Raw genomic sequence first — 18,433 nt, forward strand, 5'->3', positions numbered from 1 at the left:
TTTACAACTGCAGTGCTGTCTCAAACGATGTCTTGGTTCTTCTCCCTGGTTTCTGAATTCATCACTCATCTTAGACTACCTTCTTATTTGGGGTCGACATAAAGGGATATTATCAGGCCTGTATGGTGTCTTGATTCACCACCTATATTCACAACCACTTCTTAAAGCTCTTCAAGAGAAATGGCAAGACCGTCTACACATCATTATTGAAGACGGTGACTGGTCAGATATGATAGAAGTCCTAGATAAGGGTACCCGAGAGGCTCGTTTGAGGTTCTGCCTTTTTAAGACCCTATATGACTGGCATTGGACACCTCTAAAATTACAAAGAGCAGGACTTCTACCTCACTCTAAATGTTGGGGGTGTACTGGAGTTAATTGTGATCTTCCCCATATACTTTATGACGGCCCTTCCATGCAGAATTTTTGGGCATATGTTGGGAACACACTAAAGGATTTGATCCCTTCTCTCCACACTCCTCTTACCCTTTCTATTATTTTATGACATGATTTTAGAAATCTTATTACTATTACACGCCTGCAACGTCGTCTTTTACATACTGCACTCTCCACAGCTAAAAACTGTATCCTGCAACACTGGAAATCATCTAGTCCTCCTACGCAGGAAGAATGGATGGTAGCAATGATTCAAACTGCTTCTTGAAAACGTATTATTTATAGATTACAGGATCTAGAGGAAATTTTTCAGCAACTTTGGGCTCCCTTTTGTCACAATCCTTCAATTCTTTTCTTTCCACTCATCATACGATATAACCTTTTATTCTAAGACTTCTTTAATTGATATATATTAATTTATATATATTTATACTTTATTATTTATCTAATTTTTGTGTATTCATATAGGTTCTCTCTATTACCTTTTCCCTTTTCTACACTACAAAACTTATATTACTTATTTTTTAATATATATGCTAAAATTATTTTCTTCCTTTGCTCTATAATTTTATATAACTTATCCATTACTTATTGTTTATTATTATGATTTATTGTTACTTTGTACGAACAAAGGTTATTTTAGAATATTGTATACATATTCTTGTTTCTATGTATTGTTAAATTCTATTTCTCCATAAATAAATATGAAACAAAAAAAAAAACAATGTCAGATAATCATCTAAATAGACCCTCTCTAGCAGCCAGGCCTCTAAATACAGGCTTCTGTAGCCATCAAACAAATTATTAAAAAAAGATGAGTCTGTTGACGTCTGAAGTGCACAAAATTCCTCAATTAAACAGTTTGCATTCTACTCGACTCTAGCTCATTTACAGGCTACTAGCTGTTGAGCAACTATTTAGTCCCCTTGGTTGCTGGCATATTTCTCCTCTGCAGAACATTCTCTGACCCTCCCGATCATCATAATACTTCATAAAAAAAAAACTCTATTTCCCTCCCACATCCCCCCCCATGTTGACAGATCCAGCAGTTCCACTCAGAAATGCTACAGGATACCCTCTTTAGTACACAGGTCTACAAACCTATAAATACTTCCAGAAACGTTTGAATAGTTAATAGTGCAGCTAATCTATGGTAAGCCTTCAAAGCTTACATATGGTGGCATGCATTTCAAAATAAGTGAGAATGTTTTGAAGTTTCTGGGACTGACTTCATAGACTACACAACTATCTAGCACAACTAGAAGGAGAGCACACAAAAAGGGGTCAGGTCAGATGTTATCAGAAATCAATGAATCACTTAGACACTCCAGATAACTGGTAGACAAGAAAACGAACTTAATAGTGTGAACTCAAAGAGTGAGAAAGTTTTGTGAGGGCGAGAGACCAGGACACGCTCTTGCCACAATCCTGCTAGGAATCTGTGATAAAAAAGGAATTACAAGCATAAAATCTTTAAATTCCCAGCCAACCTTTAACCCAGCAGAAATTCTTGACGCGTTTCATGCATATTACGCAACCATTTCAAAACTAAAGGCACATCTACTCATACGATACTGCAACATTTCTCACCAGAATAGCATTGACCTGGGTCCCATTTATAAGTGGTTAAACTACTCCCATTACAGAAGATGATAAAAAAACAAGCTATTAAAGCCCTTGCAAGTGGTAAGGCCTAAAGGATCAGATCGGTCTACCATTGAATTCTATAAGTAAAAAGTACTACAATATATTAGCCCCTTCTAGGAAATTAGGGTGTTAGTTGTGTGGCCTGCACAAGTAATAGGTTCAAAGTAATAGGTTCACAATTTCCCTTACCGGGAACCAAGCACCCCATTGTAGCACTTGACTCTTTTAGGGTAGCAAAGCAGAGCAGTCCCATGGGCTACTCAGGGAAGGTGGTGTGGGCTAGTAATCACTGTCCGCTGGCACACAACAATAACACTCAATACATTATTTTCCAGTCAGTGCTCTTTCTTTAGAAAAAAAGTACATTTATTACACTCAATACTATATTCTATGCACTAATTTACAAATCGATACATTAGGCAGAAGGACAAAAACCATGGATGGGATCACATGATCGCATTTGACCCTCTTAAGTATCACACAACATATAAGGTGAGTCTATTGGCTTGGTCAAAGGTTCAAGATCAGCAAACCATATGTTAAAGGAATCTTTTTGTAAGCTAATGCAATTATTTGCAATAATAAGAATCATGTGTCAATGCATTAATGACTGTTAATAAAGCACAGCAAACACAACAAGATGATGGACAAGTGCTGAAACTTTTTAAATACTTGCCCCCAGTCAATAGGTCAGGGTTTAATCCACCATTCTGTTGCTCCCTATGCAACACCAGTTTGGAGTAATCCATATGCAAATCAGTCTTGACCCTGCTCCTCATGGGAACAGTCCAGCCCAGGACCTCCCAGGACAGGAAACAAGCACCCTACAACCGTTTTTTCAGCCAGGCTAACTTGAATCCAGTGGCACAGCAAGCTAGGGACCCACGTCTGGGCATATCCTTGGCCACTCAAGGCGAACATAACAAACACAACAAGATGATGTACAAAGTTCTGAAACTTTTCAAACACTCACTCCAGTCAAGAGATTTGGGTTTAATCCATCATTCTTTTGCTCTCTATGCCACTCTAGTTTGGACCCAGTCATATGCAAATCAGTCTTGACCCTTCTCTTCATGGGAACACTCATGATCAAGGTCTCCGTGAGACCAAAATGCGTAGGAGCCATCTTGACCTGTTTATTTACCAGAAAATTAAATTGAAACTACCCGTGAGTGCTACCCGTGTTTACATTAGTAAACTTTTTGGGGCTATGTGACAGTGAGGCTCTACCATAATTGGGCTCTGCATCGCCTTGAGAGCGCTGTAACTCCCCATCAAGATAGAGCCAACCGAAAAGACATATATATTGCCAGTAGGTAATATATACCATGGGGTTGTCGCCACTAAGTAGTTGTAGTTAAGTCTGCTTGTCCATAGAGAAAGCGTCTTTTGGTTTGCTAATAACGTTGACCTCGTTTGATGAATCTTCACAAAACTTTCCCAAACTAAAGTTCATTCACCTCTGCTCCTTAGAGGAAAGTTTTGGAGTGGTCTGTCAAGTGGGGGCCAACTTCATTCAGTAGTTTTGTAAATATTAAGGCTAAAAATAATTGCATATTTTGGCAGTTGGGCTCATGGGAGTGTGGCGAGCGTCCCACAAGAGTAAAAAAAAAAAGATGGAGACCTGTGATTGGGGGAGAGGATGGTTTTCTCATGAGCCTTCACCTTCCGAAGGAGAGAGAAGCTCCCATGAGTCCCACAAGAGCGTTCTGATTGGCTGAGTGTTGGAATGTTCAAAATGAAATGGCCGCCATTACTGTTTACTGTGAACAATTGGAGGTGTTGTGGAAATGAAGTGAAAAAATGATATAAGGGGAAGTGGAAAGGTATGTTGTCCCCCTAGATTTAGAGAGAAGTCATCTAAGGGATAACTGCTGTGAAGAAAGTAATGTGTATTGTTTTTAACAAATATTTATGATTTTGCAGTACTCTAGCTGAATTGTGAATAGTAAAAAGGAGTAGGTGAGCTCTCAATACACTCCACTAGTTGAACTGCATACCATGGACCTTGTTATTGAGAATAAGTGTGTAAGGAAAAAGTATTGTGATTCTTAGAAGGTAATTCTTTATTTTTAAATGCTGCCATCTTGCAAGACTCTCGTTGGATTGTGAAAAATAAGAAGTAGTAGGTGATCTTTGAATTGGAAAAAGTTGTGAGTAGAGTTAAGGCACTTCCAAAACCCTACTATGCACACTCATCATTACAAAGAGAGGTCTTAGCAGTGAGGCCAATACCTACCCACATGCTAGTCTGCACACCTGTCATCTGAGAGAGAGGTCCGAAAGGAGAGGCTATTTATTCCCCACACCCTACTATGCACACCCGTCATCTTTGAGAGAGATCTGAAATAGAGGTCAGTCCCTCCCCACACTCAACAATGTACATCAGTCATCTGAGAGAGAGGTCTGAAAGGGGAGGCCAGTTCTTCCCCACACCCTATTACACACACCATTCATCTGAGAGAGAGGTCTGAAAGGAGAACCCAGTCCATCCCCACACCCTACAACGCACTCCCGTCATCTGAGAGGGAGGTCTTAAAGGAGCACCCGGTCCCTCCCCACATCTTACTACCACACCCCCTATCTGAGGGAAAGGTCTTAAAGGAGGCCAGTCCCTCTACACTCCCTACGAGCTAGGCCCTGCAGCCAACCTTCTCCCTGCGTAACATTTTTAAGTGGATTCCACCGGAGGCAAGAAAACCCCTAGTCCAGGGTCTTATCATCTACCATATAGTCTATGGGAATGCCCTATTGACCTCCACCAATGAAAATCTTCTATCTAAGTTGCAGGGCCTGCAGAATACTGCAGCAAGATTATTCCTTGATCTTCCATCCAGATCTCCTTTGGCTCCCAATTTGAAACTTCTGCCTTGGTTGCCTGTACGAAAACGCATATGTTTTAAGGTACTGTGCTTGACGCATAAGAACATGTACGTAAAAGGCCAAAAATTAACTTGGTATCATCCTGGTAGAACCTTGAGATCCAGCAATCAAGCGCTCCTTGTGACTCCCAGAATACGCACCGCTACTGGTGGAGGGCGTTCTTTCTCCTTCCTTGCTCCGTCTTTCTGGAATCAATTTCCTTTACACCTACGCGCTATAAGTGATCACAAAAATTTTCGTAGGAATCCAAAGACATGGTTGTTCGACCTCTAGCTGCATATGAAGTCTTATCCTCTCAGAGACATCCACCAGCGCCATGAGACTCTCGAGTGATATGCGCGCTCAATAAATGTTTATGATTTGATTTGATTTGTTTTGTGTGCAGTGGAGGGGTTGCATTTACGTATGATAATTAAGTATGAAAAAAACAAAGGTTAAAGTAACATTATAATCAGCTGTGATAAAAAGCTCTGTTTTCATTTAGAAAAACCCTATAACTTCACTGAAAAATTAAAAATGTGGTGCTAAAGGTGTACAATATTTATTGAATATTTATTTAAGGTGAACGGTATATGAGACAGCCATCTCCTGTGTCGCTCTGTTTCCCTATAGAATTAAGCAAGGTAATCTTGAATGCAGAGCGAGACATGGAATGGCATAACACCAGAATGACACAACATCTGAGAATATACCAATTACATTATAGTTAAGTGTGATGAAAAGATCTGCTTTCATTTAAAAAAAAACAAAAGTTAAAGTAATGTATTAGTTAGATGAGCTTTGTTTTGAACAAAAAACTCCTCAGAAATTGAGCAATTATAGTTAACATCACTAACTGTAACTTGCATCCCCCGTGCCATGCACTGCTTATGACCTCACATATGACATCACTCATAACTTGTTCTAGGACAACATTAATGACATCACTGATGACATCTTAAATGAGAACTCACCTAACTATAACATTTCTTTAGCATCTGTTTATTACAGTGAATTTCTAAGGTTTTTGTTTTTAAAGAAAACAGATACTTTTATTATTTTAGGGAATTTTCTGTTTTAAAAACAAAGTAAATTAACTAATTTTCTGAGTGTAAGTATGGTAGAATTACTTTATAATTTATGTTGTGTGCCTACATTATTTTGAAAAAGAATGTTTTTTTCATTGTAACATAACAAGATATGATTCGCAGTTAGCAAAATGTTCATAAATTATGTGTGAGTATTAAACAGATAAATATTCAATATCTCATTAGAGATTGTGTAATTAGTTAGTTCTTATCAATATATGTTACCAGTTCACGGTACACTGACAAGATTGTAAAGTTGTAAATTTCATTGTAATCTATTGTATACAGTTGTTTATCTTGTTTTTCATTATTATTTAATGCTAATCTAGAATAGAGTCATGAATAAAAGATGGCTGGCTATTTATGTATTTGTTCTTAAAAGTGATGGCTCTCGTGAGGCGCTCGTGGGACCCGGATGCACAATTTCCTACGTGGCTTCTGAGGGGACTGTACATCCTGTTCAGCTCTCACGAAGCACTCACTAGAGCGTACATTTAAAATTAAATTAATTCCAGTGTTTTCATGTAATTTTGAAAAAAGTAGAACATTGGACATGCTGATCAAGTTATAAAAATAATTATGTATTGTTCTATATAAGATTTAAAGCAATTACTCTGTTTAAGGCCTTTCGAGAGGCCTACAATCCTCCAGTGAGAGGTCCGGGAGCGGAAGCTCACCCTAAAGAAAGATTGTGATTGGGTCATATGGATTTCTTTATTTAAAAGAAGATGATTCCATCCTTTTTGCTTAATTTCACTATTAGATTTTGGTTAGAGTAGACATATCTAACTTGCTCTCCTTACCTGTTTGCCTTTTATCGCAAAGATGCTTTCATCAGATTCTGATGAACAGCTAGGGGCTCAGCCATCTCAGCTTCCTAAGGAGTCCTTGGTGTGTCAATTTTTAGATTAAAGGCCAGGTAGCAAGAACATTTTTGCAAAGTATGTCCTCTGTAAACTTTGCAAAAAGGAGTCCAACTGGGGGAGCAGAAATAAACAATATAGCATGAGTACCACAGGCATGTGGGGATACTTCAGATCTATGCATCTGCAATGGTTTGCACGGGCAGAGTTGTCTCGTGCTGCAGAGCTAGACAACTCTACAAGGGCTTTCTCATAATTTGCTTGTGGAGATATTTGTGTCTGCACAGGTTATACGTGCACAAGCAGACAATAACCCCACTTTCTTGAATTAAGCACTATTTTGCTGCTTGTGTAAGCAGATCATTTTTCATCTCACTCAAACAGATCTGCCCAGGAGAAGCTTGTCCAAGACCACACGTGCACCTCCAGACAGTATTTTGTCCTTTTCTAAAACAGTTTTTCAAAATGTTTCTTCTTTTTGTGTTTAAGAAAATGTTGTTGGTATTTGTTTAACACTTCAAGTTGAATGTTTTTATCCTATCCTACAAAAAAAGTATTAAAATTAAATAAAAAAATTAATCCAAAAACTGTTTATAGTTGTTGAAACTGATAACAAAAACAACTCTTTTCAGAGCAACACTGTACTTTCATGATTTATGTTTTTTTACCATGTTTCTCTTTTTTTCCCCTTCTGAAAATTTCTTGAAGGACACTCACGAGAGCCAGAGAAGCCCACGATGATGGACAACTCTCACGAGCCCCTTGCAAGAGTTCAAGAGGCCCAGGCAGGCAATCCCTTGCATGCAGTCGGAGGGAACAATGTTTCCTGGATTGCCCTCATGAGCCTCTTGCGAGATTTACACTGAATATATCCTGATGTAGAATGTATAGTTTATATATTTCAGAATAGTAACAGTGTGTTTAGTTTAAAGAAATGCAATCCATTATATAACCGTGGGGAACTATAAATCTCTTAGATTTATGAAAAAAACACATACTTTATGTTCATGCGATCAACATTGGTACGTTTCACACATTGATACTCATTTATTTACATTAAGCCCATTTATTATTATTGGCAAAAGTTCAATCACTACTTTTTTATGATCCTCGAGAGACTCAGGAGATTGTAAACATTGTTTTAAAAGAATAATTTACACTATCCTTTATTACAGTACTTATGCCTAATAGTCCCCAACAGTAGGTTGTGGGGAGAAAGGAAACTCTCAAATGAGAACTTTTCACAGTATAACAACAGTGCACAGTAGGGTGTAAGGAGAAACTGGGATCTCACTGACATCTCTTCATAGCATAACATCATGTGTATAGTAGACTTTGGGGAGAGGCTGGCCTCTCCAATGAGACCTTGCATGGAGGTAACCAGTGTGCAGAGGAGGGTGTAAAGAGACACAGGGGGGGGATATTCTCACGAACGTGTGATAATTACCGCAAAATTAGCCTAACGCAACCCTTCACATCACTGTCTATTGATGGACAATAACGCTGTGTTAACGTTGTATTCACAACACGGCGGTACCATGCGATAGGCCCACGATAACGTGTCAAATGTCCGCGATAAAGTCAACGCGATGCCGCAAAAATGTGAAACACGAACGCAAAATAAGTTATGATGAGGCCAACAGCGATACAAAAATCAGCAAAAAACAGCAACAGGCCTGCAATTCACAAACGCCAGGCATGAAAAATCACCATAAAAGAAGGAAGAAAAACATACAAACAAAAGCCAAACAACAGCAAAGCACAATGGATGTTGCCAGAGCAAGTATAGAGGACAATCAGAACCCCACAAGCCCACCGGAGGACCAGCCTGGGACCTCAGGCTCAGGGAAGGGCAAGGAGAAGAAGAGTAGGAAGAAGCGGTACAGTCTGCAGGAGAACAGGATCCTGATAACGGAGGTGGTAGAAGACCATCGCCTACTGTTTGTCACATCCACTGTGTCATTGGCAACAAAAAATAGAATATGGCAGTTAATCGTGGACAAGGTGAATGCAGTCGGAGTGCTGAAGAGGACAATGGAAGAGGTCAAGAGGCGCTGGGATGATGTCAAGCGCAAAACCAAGCAGAAATTTGCAAACAACTGGAAGGCAGCAATACAGATTGGAGGTGGGAGTCCTGTGCCACAGGAGGAGATGGACGATATGGAGGATATGTTGTCCACAGTCATCAGTGGGGAGACGGTGGCAGGAGTTGGGGGACCGGACACTGCTCAAATTGACCGGACACAACAGCACCAGGATGAGTAACGACCAGTGGATGGGGGGACGAGGGGAGATGGGCACAATGGCACACATGCACAATTAAGTAGAGCATATCTGAAGACAAACCATGCCCCAGCCAGTATGCAACATCTCTGCAGAAGGGGCAGCAAAATCAGAGCTGCAGGGGAAACTCCCCCAAAATGCAGCGCACACACATAACATGCAGAGCACATCAACATTGACAACGATGTGGTACAAACCACAACTCATCCACAACAGAACATAGGACACAACTGGTGCCGCATGTGTGTAGAAACTGGCCAATCACATTTGCCATTGCAGGGTAATGTGAGTTGGTAATGTACAAGTACTATCACACATTCGTAATGTTGTAGAAATGTCCACTGTCCCTATCAAATAGGCAGCTCCTCCCACACAGTCACAATGTACACTCTCATCCAGTCTGTATGTAAACATGTACAATGCGTCAACATACATGTGAGCACAATGTTAAACTGCATCTCTCTTTCACATTGCAGAGGGAAATCCAACACCTCCTGCAGAGCAGCCCGAACCTCTCTACTCTGATGACGAAGAGGACCACCACACCTTCGACCCGACGCCCTCCAACAGCTCATGGAGAGCCTGTGCGTCCACCTCCAGGATCAGGGCAGCCCAGCTGCTACGAGGAGACCCCACCCCCTGCACAGACCACACAGCAGGCAGCACACACCACCACAGCTGCCTCCCAGGACTCCCACAAAGAACACATGGCCTTCCAACGCAGTGTGTTTGGGTGCCAGGAGAATCTGGCTGAAAAGGTGTGGGTGGGGTTCGACCGCATAGCAGCCACACTAGATGCCATACGTGGGTGTCTGAATCTCACCAGGGACCATTCACAGTCCATATCGGCCATCCACAGTCCACTCCCTGCTCTCCAATGAGCCATGGCTGACATCGCTGGAGGCCTGACTCAAAGACAAGAACAACTGTCCAGTCAGAGTGGCTCTAGCGATGTCGCACGGGAGTTGGAACATATGCTGAGGTTAATGGAGACCATGGAGTGGACGCAGGCGGGAAGAGCGGCTGCCACGGCTGCACACCAGCGAAAGGTAGCTGGGTTCCTCAATGACCTCAGGACCACCATCCTCATGGCATTGCTGCCACAAGGCCTGGTGCTGATGCATGGTGCTGCTACCACTACATCCACATCTCCGCCCCCTGAAGTGTCAGTGCCACACGGTGCGGCAGACATTCCACCTGCTGCCCCTGAGATGTCACTGCCACACAGTGCTGGAGACAGAACACCACCACCCACACGTGAGGCACATGCAATAGCAGAGGACGAAAATGCAGATAAATCTTCAATCGTAGTAAGAAGGACGCAGTAGCATTCTTCTCCGCCACATGGCCTGTTTCTGCTTTGTTCTGACCTCTGCATGATCACCTTCCACTGTACTCCGATGCACTCTGCGACACTCACCTTGGACCTCGACATGGACTGCCGTATGCTGTTTGATCGCCAATGACACAGCAAACAGACTGCGGGCTGAACTCTTCCTCTTCCTTTGGACTTGTCATTCCCTGAAGGAATCTGGCTGGTCCTCCACGGGCCAACATCGTCATGTGGGGTTTGCATGGCCCTGTACTGCTCCAGATGCAACACTCCACTGAATGTGCATCAAACATTCCTAATCACACAGATGTGTCATGTCCATGGTCTTTCAAGTGTGGAAGTATTGATGAATGTAGGCTCAGTGGATTCCTCTTACATCCATGTGGCTCCTATCGGAGACCTGAGGTCACAGGGTGACACATTGCCGAATGCGGTCTGGGGGGCGCTGACACAACAACAGGGACACACACATTAGTTACTTCCTTGTCCAGCTCAGTACAGAACCATGCCCAGAGCCCCGGGGTCATTGTTCAAACTCTTACGCTGTACTGGCATACGCCAGGCTAGCACACTCCACTTACTCTCACAGGGGGGACAATAAACTTACATGTCCCAGTTCTTCCCTGTAGTGATCTGCTGATCACAGGTCTAGTTTTCAGCATGCCACAGCCACTCCCTCATTGCTAGTTTACACCCACACCACACCCATCCAGCACACGCTTCACAGGACATGTGAGCCTGACAATGAAAAGGGCCGGGCACACATGCTCGACGCCATTTCCACTGTCTCTCTGGGTGTGTCCGTATGGTTCTTATTCATGCATGAGGGCCTAGGGCCCTGCAACATCACATTCCCCAGGGCCAGCGGTGACATGATGGCGTCTGCACCGCGATACGCAATCATAGAGGGTCCATGACTTGTAAGGCACAGACTTGGTGGCACCGGATACACTGCGTCTGGCACAGGCACACCGCCGTGGGACGGTGACTTTCGGTGCACTGAGGTAGGGGCACCTTAATGCTGAGTGGGTGTGCAGCCTGCGATGATGTTGTGTGCACTGATATGTCCTCTGCCATAGCAAAATCAAGACCAAGAATCAAGTGTGAGACCTGGTGGCCCGTGGACCTGGGCTGCATGATGTGGGGGTGCCATGTTCACGGGCCTTGGGCTGGGGGCTTACATCGGCAAGTGGTGGGCCCTCTTGGAGTCACACTGGTGGCGGAAGGTGAGCAGTGAGGCCTAGGTGTGCAGGGGCGGGGGGAGGGGCTGAGGTGCAGCTGCCTAGATGTGCAGGGGCAGACATGCACTGCTGGGCGGCGAGAGGGGCTGGGGTGCAGCAGCCTGGGTGCGCAGTGTTGGCACTCTCTCACTCTATCCCTCTCTTCTTTTCACTGTGTCTCTCTCTCCCTCTCTTTCTGTCTTTCTCTCTCTCTGCCTCTCTTTCTCCCTCTCTCCCTCTCTCTCCCTCTCTTTCCATCTTTCTCTCTCTCTCTCCCTCTCTATCTCCCTTGCTCCCTCTCTCCCTCTCAAATCAAATTCAAATTCAAATTCAAAAAGCTTTATTCGAAATTCATATTTGAAGTCATAAAAGCATACATTTAAAAAGTTCATAGCACGTAGGATACAGAGAGAAAAAAGAAGAGGGTTAGTACATGCACCAGCGTTAAAATCTAGTAATACCAAAAATTTAAAAAACAAAAGTCTAAAATGCAGTTAATTTACAAAGTTCATTACATTGAATTCCTGAACTTAATCAATAGTTTTAAAAAACTCGATACAGCTTGTACGACAATAACATTTTCTAACTGTTGCAAGCTAATTAAGGCAGTTCTACAGGTGCGGTGGCCGCATGCCCTCAGGATTGGTTTCAGAAAGGCCTTAGGAGATGAATAAAATTTACAAAAAAGAATACAATGAATGTTTGATTGGGCGGAGGTTTCATCGCATGGGCAGGTAAGTGTCTTCCTTGACCAGTTATTACAGACTGGAAAAGTAATTAAGCGAAAGAAAGTACCAAACCTAAAACGGATCAGTAGCATTCTAGAATAACAGTTAAAATCGCTTGTAAGATACGGTTGAGGCCCTTTGTTAGCAGTGATTTGCTGGTTATCCAAGACCGAGGTTTCAGATTTTTCCATGTCCCATCTATTATTGGCTAAATAGTCCAGAGCCGTTTTTTTCAGTGACTTTCTTGCGACCACCTCCATACTGGATGGTCTCGTAAAGTACTCTGGATGGCCAATCTCAGTCATCAAGTTTTTAACATATGCCAGCCATTTAATGTTGCTGACACCGTCAAGGGTCAAACAGTCGGAGATTAAATTGCGGTTTAAGGAGGTCTCCGGCGTGACCCACACCTTATGCCATAGTAGTATGGGCGCAATTTTATGGCGTCTAAAATGTACGATAGGCTCAGTTCGATATGTGTGAGGTAGGTTGCTGTTGATTTAGGGGCCCCAAGCAAGTATCTGAGGTACTGGTTCTCGGTTAGTTGCATTTTCTATTCCCCAGATTCCTGCACCGTATGTGGCCGTGGAGATACATTTAGCCTTATAAATTACAGTCAGTTCCTTTACGGGTCTACCTCCTATTTTAGCCGCGAAGTTATTCAGGGCTCCTACAGCACGCGAGAACACTAAGTTTCTTGCCCTCACGGCGGTGTGCCAATTACCTCTCCTATTAAAACGTATTCCTAGGTAAGAGAATTGGTCGGTGGTCTCAATCCTCCTACCCTCGAGGAATATTGAGCAGGGTGCTTTCTTGGAACCATACCCACAGGCCATAGAGAAGGTTTTCGTGATGTTTATTCTTAGACCCTTATCTTTCATATAGTTTGAACATTTCAGAACGGCCCTCTGTAGGCCTACCTTGGTTCGAGACATAATCGCAGAGTCGTCTGCATAGGGGAGTATTGGCACCGACTGCCCCTTGATCACTGGATAATCGAACTTCGACTCTTTAAGGTGATTGCCTATGGAGTTTATATATAGAGTGAATAGTAGGGGTGCTAATATGCACCCCTGTCTCTCGCCCCTCCTAATGGGGAAATTGTCCGAGCACTCTCCGTGAGTGCCGTACCTTACCCTGGCTCCAGCACCCCTATATAATTCCTTGATGAATGTAAGGATTTGGTCATCTATACCCATGTCAGAAAGTGTTGACCACAAGTTATTGTGGTCCACACAGTCGAAGGCTGAACTCAAGTCAACGAAAGTGATGTAAAGATAACCCTTCTTGGCTTGAGTATACTTTGATATAACAAGGGCCAGGTTTAATCCCTGTTCAACTGTGCCTTTGCCAGTTCTGAATCCGTACTGGAAGCTAGAAATAATGTCACCCTCCTCCGCCCAAATTTGGATTCGATTTAAAATTATATGGCCTGCTACCTTCATTAAGGCGTCGAGGAGGGAAATTGGCTGATAGCAAATAGGGTCGTTCCTGTCTCCTTTTTTGAAGACAGGAACGACTATTGCTTTGGTCCAAGTAGGTATAAAACCGTGGGAGTTTACGCTATTCAGGACATTGGCTAGCATGGGGGCCCTGAGATCGATTTTAGTTTAAAAAACATCTATTGGGACCCCGTCCGGGCCCAGGGCTTAACCTGAGGGGCTTTGTTTAATTGCGGCAGTAACCTCTTCGCAGGTAAAGATGATGCCCAACGGGAATACATCCGCGGTGTGGGTATCATAGTCCTCTGGTGTTGTTACTAATGTAGAAACTACAGAAATGGGGGAATTTGCATTGTCATAAAGACGTTTGAAGTGCTTTACCCAGGTTTCGCCATTAATGGCGATATCTAGTGTGTCTGTCTGCTTGTTCTGCAAATGAGGGGCATTGACAACCTTCCAGAAGGCAGTCATGTCCCTGTTTTTTGAGGTATTAATCAGGGCTGACCATGCCTCTAATTTCAGGGATTGTTTGCTGGTTTTGACTGCCCTGGAATATAGCTTTTGGCTAGGCGGATCTCATTCTGGGATCTCGGAGATGTATGCAGTGCCCTTTTTAATGCTTTAAGTGCTTTTGTGCAGTTATTATCAAACCAGCAATTTGATCGGTTTGATGCGGAGCAGTATTCCCTAGTCAGAAGCTTTTTTATTTATTTTTGAATTTTTAGGAAGGGGCCCAGGACTTTTGCTGGGGTTTCTGTGAGAGACAGACAAGTGTAGATTTCTTCCCTGGATTTCGATACTAAGTTTGTTAACAGTCTCACTGGATCCACCATACTCCATTTAATAGAATAGCCGTTTCTGCGCCCTAAATTGATCTCTGGTTGATATAAAAATGTGTCCCCCTGAGCCTGTGCTTGCCCCTCTACTTTTATAGAAAAGGAGATCGGGTAATGATCTCCATAAATGGCATCCAATGTTTTCCATGAGGTCACTATCTGGGCATGGGTTTTTGATAAAAGAGTAAGATCTATTATAGAGTTACACTCCCTCCCATGAAATGTTGGCTGGAAGTGGGCGATTGGGGAGCATAGCTCATTAATATAGGATAGATTAAAATGGAACATCATTTTATTAAATATATCGCCTGATGTGGAGTGAATGAAGTGGGTCAGATTGTCGTCCTTGTGCTCACCTAGGCCGCACAAGCCCTTCGAGGAGTTAGGACAGACAGTACAATTAAAGTCACCTACCCAGATCAATAGCAGCTCCCCTCCTGTCTGGTCCTTAATGATAGTGACACTATGCATCAAATTGTTAGTGACCGTTTCCAGGTTGAGTATAGGCATGTTATTGTAAAAGTTAATTAAAATCATATTCTTGGCATTACCCCATTTGAGTGTTAAAATCAGATAGTATTCAGTGGACAAATTCCTGAGTACTTTGAGCCCACCTGTGGTGGAGACATACGTGCACAAACCTCCCTTGTTTCTTCCCTGAGTAGTTGATTGTGCAGGTGTGTGAAAGGTCTGAAAGCCAAGTAAATGGATTTCATCTAGGGTCCAGGTTTCTTGGAAGCAGAGAATATTGTAGTTGGCAACTAGCTCGAGCCATGAATTTTGGGAGACTTTGTTTGCTAGGCCTGCTACATTCCAGGATATAATGTTATGGGTAAGTTTGACTAACTTGGGGGTGTTGTTTTTGTTCAGTTCCCTTTCAACCATAATCTGGCTAGATGAATGGGCTTCCCTGGGATGGTGTTCGGTTCGTGCCCTAAAATCCAATGGTGTGTTATCTAATTCCTTGTTGGTCAAATGGTTTAAAGGCCTCTCGCTCGTCGGTTCCCTGTCTATATTTTTAACCTGCGCACTGTCTGAAAGTGAGTTACTCTGTGTGCTAGTCTGGTATACAGAGAGCACTGGGCCTACACTTTGCACCTTCCCCGTGTGGACAACCGTCTTCTGTCAGTCTTGGTCGTCCAAGTCTGCCAGGGGTTCGTAGAAATTTCCTAGAGGAATTGACCAGTGTGGGTTAAACGTTGCCCGATGTTGTCTACCCAGATGGTGGAGTAATGGTATGGGGATGCCTGGTCATGGTTGGTGTAAGGGTGCCCTGGAGTAAAAGGGTCTAGATTGATGGAATCTGGAATTGTGATTGAGATTATCTAGGGTATCTCGAGTATCGGTGGTGGCTGATGGATTTGAGGAGGCCATTAGAGATGGGGGATAGAAGTAGCTCAAGTCACAGGTTGATATGCCGCCCTCCCCTCTCTCCAGGTACCAATCAATTATATGGGTAACTACCCTCCGGTCTCTAAAATTGATGATTACAACATCCCCCTGAATGTCTTTAGGTCTGGGTCCCACCCATGATAATCTCCTCACGAAGGCTATTTCCCCGTTTATGTTGGGGGCAGTGGTCTGTTGTTAATTAACCAATGGATTGCTTTATTTTTAAGAGCTCTGTAGTTTTCAATCCTCCCTTCTCCCAGCTCTGGGACCCCAGCGAGCATAATAACATAAGGGGCTGCCTCTGGTGGTAAATCTATGTGTTGCCCAGGTCTATGTGTATCGGTGGCTGGAATAGATTCCCTCGTTTTTGGAGCGTTGCTTGTTTTGGAGATGTACATGGGCCCCCCTATTCCCGATTCCCTGGGTGACTTAGGGACGTTCTCTTTACTAGCGGGCGCTAGTAATGCCTCTACTGTTTGTGGGGGGGGTTCCCTTGTGGTATTGGTTTTTACAGGTAGCAGATCTTGATGCACATTTGGTGAATAGTGTGATGCCAGTTTTTTTAGGGTCTCACTATTGGAATGGGTAATATCCAGTATTGAGGACATTTGGTCACCCAACCTCCTGACTCTCTCTATGAGTGGTAACAGCAGAGATTTTACCAACTGTTCCATACTTTCTAGTATGCCTTCATTTGGGGGAATTACAGGGAGAGATGTCTTGTGCATAGTATGTGAGCCATGAGGTCGTTGTTGCTTAGTAGGGATTTTGCGAGGTTTTATTGACTTTGCTTGTCTACCCAAATGGCATACCCCGCCCTGCATGCCTTTTAATGTGGCCCCCTGGTCTAGGTGTGGAGACAGAACCCGATTGTTCTTTTTCGTTCTACCGGGTTTGCTAAACAAAAAGGAGGGAGACTCTCCCTGACTAGAGTCTGAAGAGCAGTCCAGGTTAACCATATCAATATCTTCCCCCTTGGAGGATTGTGTTGTTTCTGAGCGATCCTGTAGAAGTAAAGGGGTGCCTGGGTTGTATGAGGGGTTGATCCTATAGATTGGGTGGGCGGGGAGATTGCTGTTTGAATAGAGCCCAAAGAGGAGCGTTTGTTAGAGTGAAGTTCTGTGGACATGCGATGTTCTGCAGCTGCAATCTGATGATCTAACTTGTTTACGACTTTCGTTAGGAAGTGGTCAATTGTCCCTTTGATATTCCCGCCTGCCAATGAATTCCTACTTTTGATGTGGCCTTTAGACATTGCTTACTTAACAGTTCCAGCGGTATATGGCGTAGAGAATAGTTTAACCAAATGCACTGTTGAAGAGCAATGTTCGGGCACTAGGCGGAGTCTCTTACTTTTCAGCCAGTATTGTGGCGCCAAGAGATGTGGCCCGGCCCGGCCTCGTCTGGCCTAGGACGGACGCAGACGGTCCCGCCCTTGTCCCGGGCTTAGCTCGGCGGCCGCCCGCGCGCGTCCGGCGCTGCGGGGCTCCGCCCGTTCTTTTGAAAGCCCAGGCGCCGCCTGATGCCGCTGATGCCAGGCGCCTGGGTTAGGGCTTCTGGGGGATTTAGTTTTGGTCCTTGCTGTGGACACCGATGGCCATTCCCCTCACGGTGTTAGTAGAATACCGAGGGCCGTTTTCCTCATGGCAGAGTGCAGGCAAGATTTACGCCCCCCTTCTAACACAGGTTCGGCAAAAGGATAAGCGTGTTCCGCGCTGCGGGGCTCCGCCCGTTCTTTTGAAAGCCCAGGCGCCGCCTGATGACGCTGATGCCAGGCGCCTGGGTTAGTAGGAACAAAACAGGGTCTTGGCTCCTCAACAGTAAGGCTAAACCTAACTTAACTACAAAAACGATACATCTGCCAGTACTGGGAAGACTTTTTTTTCTCTTTACCTATTCAACAGCCATGAATCAAACATAGCAGTCTATACTCACTTTTATTCCTCATTTATTATAATCATTTTTTTAAATCAGAAAGCTTTTTCATTTTTTCAAAGACATTTCTGTGCATATACAGATATAAATATACAAAATATACAACTTTATACAGAATTTACAAACACCATGTGAAAGACAAAGTCTAAATTTACAAAACACAACCACACTACAGTCACTCAATTCGCAATCACACGCATAGAAAAAAACCCAAAAACAAAATAGTACCTCTGAGGTATGGGTCAATGTCAACTTAAACTATTTGCATAGAAAAAAAAAGTTGGAAACATTAAATCAATTCTAGATTTACAAAAGTTCTAACAGTTAGAACCATTATATTCCGCCTTAGTCCAGTCTTGAAAATCTATTTATTTTGTTGACAGTTGACCGTAAATGATCGACGCGTTT

The sequence above is a fragment of the Lissotriton helveticus genome, chromosome 2_2 (assembly GCF_964261635.1).
Source record: "Lissotriton helveticus chromosome 2_2, aLisHel1.1, whole genome shotgun sequence".
NCBI classification, from domain to species: Eukaryota; Metazoa; Chordata; class Amphibia; order Caudata; family Salamandridae; genus Lissotriton; species Lissotriton helveticus.